We start from the raw sequence: 9,473 nt of genomic DNA, 5'->3' as shown, positions 1-9,473 counted from the left end.
CAAAACATAAATATCCAACGCATGCTCCATACTAAATAGTCAACTATTGACTGTTGACATGGTCCTCTTAAATAGTAACCCCATGTACTATGTAAGAGCGTGGAATCTTTTGCGTTAGAAGATAAAAATGCTGATGCGTCTGCATATGGAATGAATTGTGGGAAAAGCTGTCGAAGAAACAAGATGGATACGATGACTAAAATAAAGGTAAGCGTAGAATATGTTTTAATCTGTTTAATATAATTTCTAATGTACGGTAAATGATCATTTAAATCATAAATAAAGGATGATTATTTTAGCATTAGCATATGAACCTTGAGAAGGAATGTGAAGTTTTACACTACAAAATGGGATACTTCGATGAACCACTTAACGTGTGACTAAAGCATACTTAAGTTAGATCTATTATCGACCAATATATTGACCAGATTAATTAAAAAAAAAAAAAAAAATTATTTCAACATGCTACTGGTCCAGTTTCAAGTCTCTACATACAGTAGGCCTTTCAGAACTTGACAAGAAGTAGTTCAGAGATTTTAGGAATTTTGGCCCCTGTGATCCCGGATATAGTTCAAGGTCAATAATTTTAACAAGCTTGATAACTATTGATGTCAGCGTGCAATATGCCTAATATAAGGTCTCTAGGCCTTCTAGAACTTTATAAGGAGTCATTTGAAGATATTATGAGTTTTTAACCCATTTGACCTTGAATGATGGTCAATGTCATTCATATAAAAAAACATGGTAGTCATTTATTGCAACATGCTACTGGCCTAATATTATGTTCCTAGGCATTCTAAAACTTCACAAAAAGTCATTGGAAGGTTTCAGGTTTTTTGGCCCATGGGAGCTCAAATAAAGGTCAAGGTCGTTCACATTAACAAACACGGTAGCCAATTATATCAGCATGCTACTGGCTTAATATTAGGTTCTGGGCTTTCTAGAACTTCATAAGAAGTCATTTGAAGATTTTATAAGTTTTTAACCCATTTGACCTTGAATGATGGTCAATGTCATTCATATCAACACACATGGTAGTCATTTATGTCAACATGCTACAGGCCTGATATTAGGTTCCTAGGCTTTCTAGAACTTCACAAGAAGTCATTGGAAGGTTTCAGGTTTTTTGGCCCATGTGACCTCGAATAAAGGTCAAGGTCGTTCATATTAATAAACATGGTAGCCAATTATGTCAGCATGCTACTGGATTAATATTAGGTTCCTAGGCTTTCTAGAACTTCCTCAGAAGTCATTTGAAGATTTTATGAGTTTTTAACCCATTTGACCTTGAATGATGGTCAATGTCATTCATATCAAAAAACATGGTAGTCATTTATTGCAACATGCTACAGGCCTAATATTAAGTTCCTAGGCTTTCTAGAACTTAACAAGAAGTCATTGGAAGGTTTCAACTTTTTTTTATTCCCATGTGACCTCGAATAAAGGTCAAGGTCCTTCATATTAACAAACATGGTATCTAATTTTGTCAGCATGCTACTCACTGGCTTAATATTCGGTTCCTAGGCATTCTAGAACTTCACAAGAAGTCATTGGAAGTTTTAGGATTTTGGCCCATGTGACCTTGAATGAAAGTCAAGGTCATTCATATAAACAAACTTAGTAGTCATTTATGTCAGCATGCTACAGACCTAATATTAGGTCTCTGGGCTTTTTGGATCTTGAAGAAGATTTTTTAATGATATTTTTAAAAAAATTGCACATTTGAAATGTGACCCATATTTCCAATTGGAACATGACATTTTACAGAAAAAAGTGTTACCTTGGTTATTTGTTAATTAGGTCATCGGACACAAAATGCATATTTCGTCCGTCCTTATATGCTGTGGGTAAACTTTTCACATTTTGAATTTCTTCTCAAGTTCTTTCAGTGCGATTTAGCTGAAAAATGATCCTGACATGGTCTCGACCTAGTGTTCTTATTTTTGAGGTCTATCAAAAGTCTAAGATGGCTGACACAGCTGCCATATTGAAATCCCATTTTGAACTTTTAAAGTTCTACCAGTGCGATTTAGCTGAAACTTGCTTGAAATTATCCTGATATGGTTCCTACCGAGTGTTTTTCTTTTTTAAGTTGATCAGTAATCAAAGATGTCCATCACAGCGATACAACATATAGTATAAAATTGTAGAAGTACATTTAAGATAATAGTTTATTTGACCCCTGTGACCTTTGAAAGATCAAGGTCATTCATTTGAACATACATGTACTTGGTAGCTCTTTATCCAATCATGCTACATGCCCATTAACAAGTCTCTAGGGCTCTCAGTTATTTACAAGACGTTGATTAAAGGTTTTAGCCTTTTTGACCCCTATGACATTGCATGAAGGCCATCACAGGTCATTCATTTGAACAAATTTGGTAGCACTTTATTCCAGCATGCTACAGGCACAATATCAGATCTCTAGGACTGTTACAAGATGTCAGTTAGAGAGTTTAGCCTTATTTGACCCCTTTGACCTTGAATGAAGGACTAGGTCATGGCAATTTATCGAGGTATAAAAATATAAAGTACATGTACCAATCTTCACACCAGTCTAAGCACCAGCCCTACTGCTCTTGTGCAAGAATCAGATGCAATAAGAGTTCTGTAAGTGTGTGTGTGTGTTTAATTACTTTGGATACATTCAATTGTGTATAAATTAGTGTAAGTTTAATATTTTATAGGGACAGTTTAGATCCCTTTCCGAGATTCGGAAATCCGGAAATAATAGATGTACAGGTCAACTATTTGCTTATTGTATGTTGGCATCAGTTCACCAAAAGAAACCCACTAAACCCTCATCTTTACAATGTCATTCAATTCATCTGATTCAAGTGCAATAGCACTCGTGCTTAGACTGGTCCGAAGATCGGTACCTGTACTACTATTACATGGATCCAATATGGGTGAAACTGTGTTAAAGGTAGGCATAAAAATACAACGTAAATTATAATGATTATGTGTACAAATAATCAAGAGAACTACATTGAAGATATAATGTAGGCAAAATATATATTCAGCATTATTCACTTTCATAAAATAACATCTTCAACTACGTGAAGTGGTCATTATGGTATTCTAGATCACAGAAGGATCGTAGCTAGATTTAAGCTTACACTGCACCATTGTAAGCTTATATACCGATAGAAAATCTCGGTGACACGTGTAGTTACAGATAAATATTACATGTACATTATTTGATGCATTCATATTGATCATGAGATAACAAGTAACAAAATGGCTCCATGAGCAACTGATCATGAGCATGGTATGAATTCTTTCTTTCTAAGACATCATATATGTAGCTTTATGAAACAATATGCAGTACCACCCTTTAAATCATTACCGCTTTACCCTGTCATGTGCTAGTGGAGCAAAGATTTTTTTGTAGAACTCATCCAATCACTTTTTAACTTTTTTTGTCATTTATACCTGAAACAGTTAAGTAATACACACTTCAGTGGCTATATTTATAACGTCATCTGATCCATATTTTTCCAGATGCAGTACAGGAGAGGAGCAAATGTAGCAGCCAAACAGGGATTCAAACCCAGGACCCTCAAACACTAGCCGAATAATGCTCCACCGCTGAACTACCTGGTCAACGAGGATCAACTTAGTCCATTCCCACTGCATTCCTTCCTCCCTTTTCAAAGTCTTTGCCTTCAAAGGCATTTTAAGACCACTATATGTATAACACCATGTTTATGTCGACACTACAGCCCTAACACCAGGGTATATAGACACTACAGCTCTAACACCGGGGTTATATAGACACAACAGCTCTAGGGTCAGGGTTATATAGACACTACAGTCCTAACACCAGGGTTATATAGACACTACAGCTCTAACACCAGGGTTATATAGACACTACAGCTCTAGCACCAGGGTTATATAGACACAACAGGTCTAACACCAGGGTTATATATACACTACAGCTCTAACACCAGGGTTATATAGACACTACAGTCCTAACACCAGGGTATATAGACACTACAGCTCTAACACCAGGGTTATATAGACACTACAGCTCTAACACCAGGGTATATAGACACTACAGCTCTAACACCAGGGTATATAGACACTACAGCTCTAACACCAGGGTATATAGACACCTCAGCTCTAACACCAGGGTATATAGACACTACAGCTCTAACACCAGGGTATATAGACACTACAGCTCTAACACCAGGGTATATAGACACCTCAGCTCTAACACCAGGGTATATAGACACTACAGCTCTAACACCAGGGTATATAGATACCACAGCCCTAACACCAGGGTATATAGACACCACAGCTCTAGGGTCAGGGTTATATAGACACTACAGTCCTAACACCAGGGTTATATAGACACTACAGCTCTAACACCAGGGTTATATAGACACTACAGCTCTAGCACCAGGGTTATATAGACACAACAGGTCTAACACCAGGGTTATATATACACTACAGCTCTAACACCAGGGTTATATAGACACTACAGTCCTAACACCAGGGTTATATAGACACTACAGCTCTAACACCAGGGTATATAGACACTACAGCTCTAACACCAGGGTTATATAAACACTACAGCCCTAACACCAGGGTAAATAGACACTACGACTCTAACACTGGGATATATAGACACTACAGCTCTAACACCAGGTTATATAGAAACTACAGGTCTAACACCAGGGTTATATAGAAACTACAGGTCTAATACCAGGGTTATATAGACACTACAGGTCTAACACCAGAGTTATATAGAAACTTCAACTCTAACACCAGGGTATATAGACACTACAGGTCTAACACCAGGGTTATATAGAAACTTCAACTCTAGCATCAGGGTATATAGACACTACAGGTCTAACACCAGGGTATATAGACAATACAGGTCTAACACCGGGGTATATAGACACTACAGCTCTAGCACCAGAGTTATATAGACACTACAGGTCTAACACCAGGGTTATATAGAAACTACAGGTCTAACACCAGGGTTGTATAGATACTTCAACTCTAACACCAGGGTATATAGACAATACAGGTCTAACACCGGGGTATATAGACACTACAGCTCTAGCACCAGGGTTATATAGACACTACAGCTCTAGCACCAGGGTTATATAGACACTACAGGTCTAACACCAGAATTATATAGACACTACAGGTCTAACACCAGGGTTGTATAGATACTTCAACTCTAACACCAGGGTATATAGACACTACAGGTCTAACACCAGGGTTATATAGAAACTTCAACTCTAACACCAGGGTATATAGACACCACAGGTCTAACACCAGGGTTATATAGAAACTTCAACTCTAGCATCAGGGTATATAGACACTACAGCCCTAACACCAGGGTATATAGACACTACAGTCCTAACACCAGGGTATATAGACACTACAGCTCTAACACCAGAGTTATATAGACACTTCAACTCTAACACCAGGGTATATAGACACTACAGGTCTAACATCAGGGTTATATAGACACTACAGATCTAGCACCAGGCTTACCGGTATATAGGCACTACAGGTCTAACATCAGGGTTATATAGACACTTCAACTCTAACACCAGGGTATATAGACACTACAGGTCTAATACTAGGGTATATAGACACTACAGGTCTAACACCAGGGTATATAGACACAACATCTCTAGCACCAGGGTTATATAGACACTGCAGATCTAGCACCAGGTTTACTACAGGTCTAAAACAAGGGTATATAGACATCACAGGTCTAGCACCACAGGTATATGTTATATAGACACTACAGCTCTAGCACCAGGGTTATATAGAAACTACAGGTCTAACACCAGGGTTATATAGACACTACAGGTCTAACACCAGGGTTATATAGACACTACAGGTCTAACACCAGGGTTATATAGACACTACAGGTCTAACACCAGGGTTGTATAGATACTTCAACTCAAACACCAGGGTATATAGACACTACAGGTCTAACACCAGGGTATATAGACACAACATCTCTAGCACCAGGGTTATATAGACACTACAGATCTAGCACCAGGCTTACCGGTATATAGGCACTACAGGTCAAACACCATGCTTAATACAGGTCTAAAACAAGGGTATATAGACATCACAGGTCTAGCACCACAGGTATATGTTATATAGACACTACAGCTTTAGCACCAGATGTATACTTACACATCAGGTCTAACACCAGAACATTATATATACAGGTTTAGCACCAGAGGTATATAGACACTATAGGTTTTGCACCAGAGGAATATAGACACTACAGGTATAGCACCAGAGGTATATGGACACTACAGGTTTAGCACCAGCAGTATATACAAAAGGGGTATAGGTTTATTCGAAGATATGTAAATTAAGCTATCAATAGCATATTTTTTCTTTGGAAATAGGTTTTAAATGCAAGAAATATAAGCTAATGAGATAATATTCTAGAATAGTAAGAGGGTAACTTGAGCTATTTCCAACATAAAGCCCACATATTTTTCAAATTTGGTAATAGTATTCACAGATAGCCCATATTGGCAGATAGTCGCATTAGGCATCTTCTGATGTAAAAAAATTGTATACCCCATGGCCAATTCGCAGGAAATTACGGTGAATTATCAAAAATTAAAAACTTATATCCAGATATGTTATTTTTCATTTCAAATGATAAATTTCCTATAGATTCAATAAATATTGCTGAGCTTAACTGGCTAGTACATATTTAGTTAAGACTAGTGTGATTTTGATTTTTTTTTTTTTTTTTTTTGCAGAGATCATGATATTTGTTGGAAGAACGTTGTTTCCTTTGCCTCAAACAACTGCTCCGTTACGAACAACTTTGTGTTGACCCACATCAAAGAAAAACAACCACATGTTTTTTATGTTGGATGTAACTGCCACCTGGCCAACCTGTGCATTCTAGCAGCTGTCAAGACCCTGCCTATGCCCATTGAGGATCTGTTGGTGGACACCTACTTCCATTTCTATTACAGGTTCATATAAATTATACATACTGCTTGAGGTAATTGATTCCAAAATTCTATACTATTACAACTTCAGTTTTAGAAAGAAAACTAATAATATGAGGTATTTGATGTCTTATCATAAAAAGAATAAATTATCTACCTACCTATCACACACTGACAGGTATGGGTAGATATAGGGCCATGAACAATATATTAGGGCTGGCCAGAAGGATCCTTAATTATTCAATTATTTAACTGAGGAATATGTCAATTTATAAATTTTAAGCTCAAGCAGGAAAGAGAAGTACAAAGAATTTACAAAGTTTTGGGATGCCAACCAAGATACTGAAAATTGTTCTACCCATTGGTTGAGCCTTGAGAAGTGTGTGAAGTTAAGTGCCTGCTAGATCAATGGCCAGCCCTCCGGAGCTACAGGTACTTCAATTCTCATGATGTGGTGACGAAGTCTGGTCGAATCAAGAGGTTAACTGATGCTCAACTATCATCTCCCAAGATGAGAATGTACTACTTGTTTCTGGCTTTCATCCTAGAGCCACTCAAACGGTTTAACACAACTTTTCGTGTATTACTATAATTCTAATATACATGTATATGAAAAGTAGCAATTATTTTGAAGAAAAAAAAGTATGACAGAATATTTTAATTTGTATATGATCATTTGTATGATTGTAGTTCTTGTTAATATAAAGTCTATATTTTTATATGAATGTCACACCCTTATGTTTTAATCATTGATAATTCTTAATTATTTTACACAACAATTTTTGGACATTGGACCATTGTGCCTGAGGCATATGTAGTCGACAATGAAGACAGCATTTCCCCATCCTTGATCAATAGATTTTTTGGGTAAGTTAAACAATATAAGTGTATAAATCATGATTATGTATTATAAATAACTTGTAAAACATTTTTAAATGATTAATCAAGGATATTTCAAATTCTGCAATAATCTGAATTAAATGTATTTCTAGGAGGATAATACCAATGATAGAAGTTTGTTATAATTTATTATCAATAATAATTACTTAAAAGAAATTTCAATTTCATTTGTGATAAACTACCAAAGAAAAGCTTGACACTACCAGGTAATTGTTTTCTTTTTATTCTAAAAGGTCTGTCAGGAAATTCTATTGCACTGTTGTCGACAAGATGGTCAAGAAATTTCCATTTGAGGGTACAGTCGTCGCCAAGTTGAGTTACCTTAACCCTGCTACAAGATCAGATGACACACCAATAGATGTGATGGCCATTGCCAGGAAGTTCCCAGGAGGACTTTCCCATACTAGAGAGTGTCCTGGGCTCCATTATAACTGTAACAAGGACATCAAGGTGGTTAAACCCCATCAATCAATCAATGAACCAAACTAGAGGATGCACTGACTGATTACACTTGAATTCTGAACTTCCTAGATTGGTTCCTGGTCATGGGCCAGTATGGGGAAAATGTGTAATCTCATCACACTGATGACTTTGCTGTACCTTTTAACCTATCCAGGAGATCTTGAAGCTGACAAACACAGCAACAAGGAAATATAATATGTATCACTAATCTTCAGATTTCCAAATGGAATTGAGAGAATAATTAGTGCTTGAATTTAACTTGTACTATGATTTGTTCATATGAAATGATATGTGATGTGTTCTTACATGTATGTGACTTGATCATGAACAGTCGGTATGTATTTATTAAGTTGTGTTTGTCAATTTAATAGTTTAAGAAACAGTTGATATTTTTTTCAGAATGAAAAAAGATATATGAATATTTGGTGTCATTTGCAGCTAGTCAGCTATGTTTATTTAAGAAAATGAAATGTTTAGTTGAGATGTTTGTTAATCATTTGAAAATAGTTGCTATTGTGTTTTTATTAAGTCAACATCTTTTATGACTTTAAGGTGACAGAATCAGTTTGGAGTTTTTCATAAAACATGAATTTATAGAGTTCAAGTTATATTTAACATAAAATGTCATTCATGAATATGACTACAATACTTATTTTTATTGAAGTAGTATTTATTTTCAATTAATTTTATAGAATAAATATTAATTATGGAGACCAGCTTGGCATAAAATGCATTCCATATAATTCAGTTGTTATTTCTATTGAAAGTTTATTGTTATAGGTATTCTGTGGACATTTGTAACTTATATATAATAGCTGTTGTATTTATTTTACAAAGAAGAGTAATACGTGTGATCAGATGACATTTGTGAAATTGATATGAAGTAGTTCCTATTTTTAAGTCATCTGACCCAAGTAGGCTAAAATCTTTAAATGACTTCTTTTGAATAACTATGAGACCTACGAACCTGATTTTGGGGCTGTGACGTGCTGGGATGAAAGGCTACAAAGTTTATTCAAATGAATGACTTTAACATAGTGCTTCTTATCAATTAACTTCAATTTATCCTAGAATCATGTGAAATCTTGCAAGATGTTAAATGTTATGGAATTTATTCACAAATACAAATAAATGATATAGTTGTTGTAAACT

General features: G+C 35.8%; 1 long non-coding RNA gene across 7 annotated transcripts; it reads left to right on the top strand.

The window, feature by feature from the left end:
- The first annotated feature begins 14 nt into the window (after positions 1 to 14).
- On the top strand, positions 15 to 9,473 carry LOC138308285 (uncharacterized). Of its 7 annotated transcripts, none has more exons than XR_011206102.1 (4): positions 15 to 207; positions 3,505 to 5,465; positions 5,534 to 7,826; positions 8,093 to 9,473. It is a non-coding gene; the product is annotated as an uncharacterized lncRNA (long non-coding RNA). The 7 variants fall into 7 exon arrangements; XR_011206104.1 differs by having other exon boundaries at positions 3,505 to 5,533; positions 5,808 to 7,826; XR_011206103.1 differs by having other exon boundaries at positions 3,505 to 6,271; positions 6,762 to 7,826.

The sequence above is a fragment of the Argopecten irradians genome, chromosome 14 (genome assembly GCF_041381155.1).
Source record: "Argopecten irradians isolate NY chromosome 14, Ai_NY, whole genome shotgun sequence".
NCBI classification, from domain to species: Eukaryota; Metazoa; Mollusca; class Bivalvia; order Pectinida; family Pectinidae; genus Argopecten; species Argopecten irradians.
The sequence above is the reverse complement of the archived record's forward strand: the minus strand, read 5'-3'. Positions and strand labels throughout refer to the sequence as shown.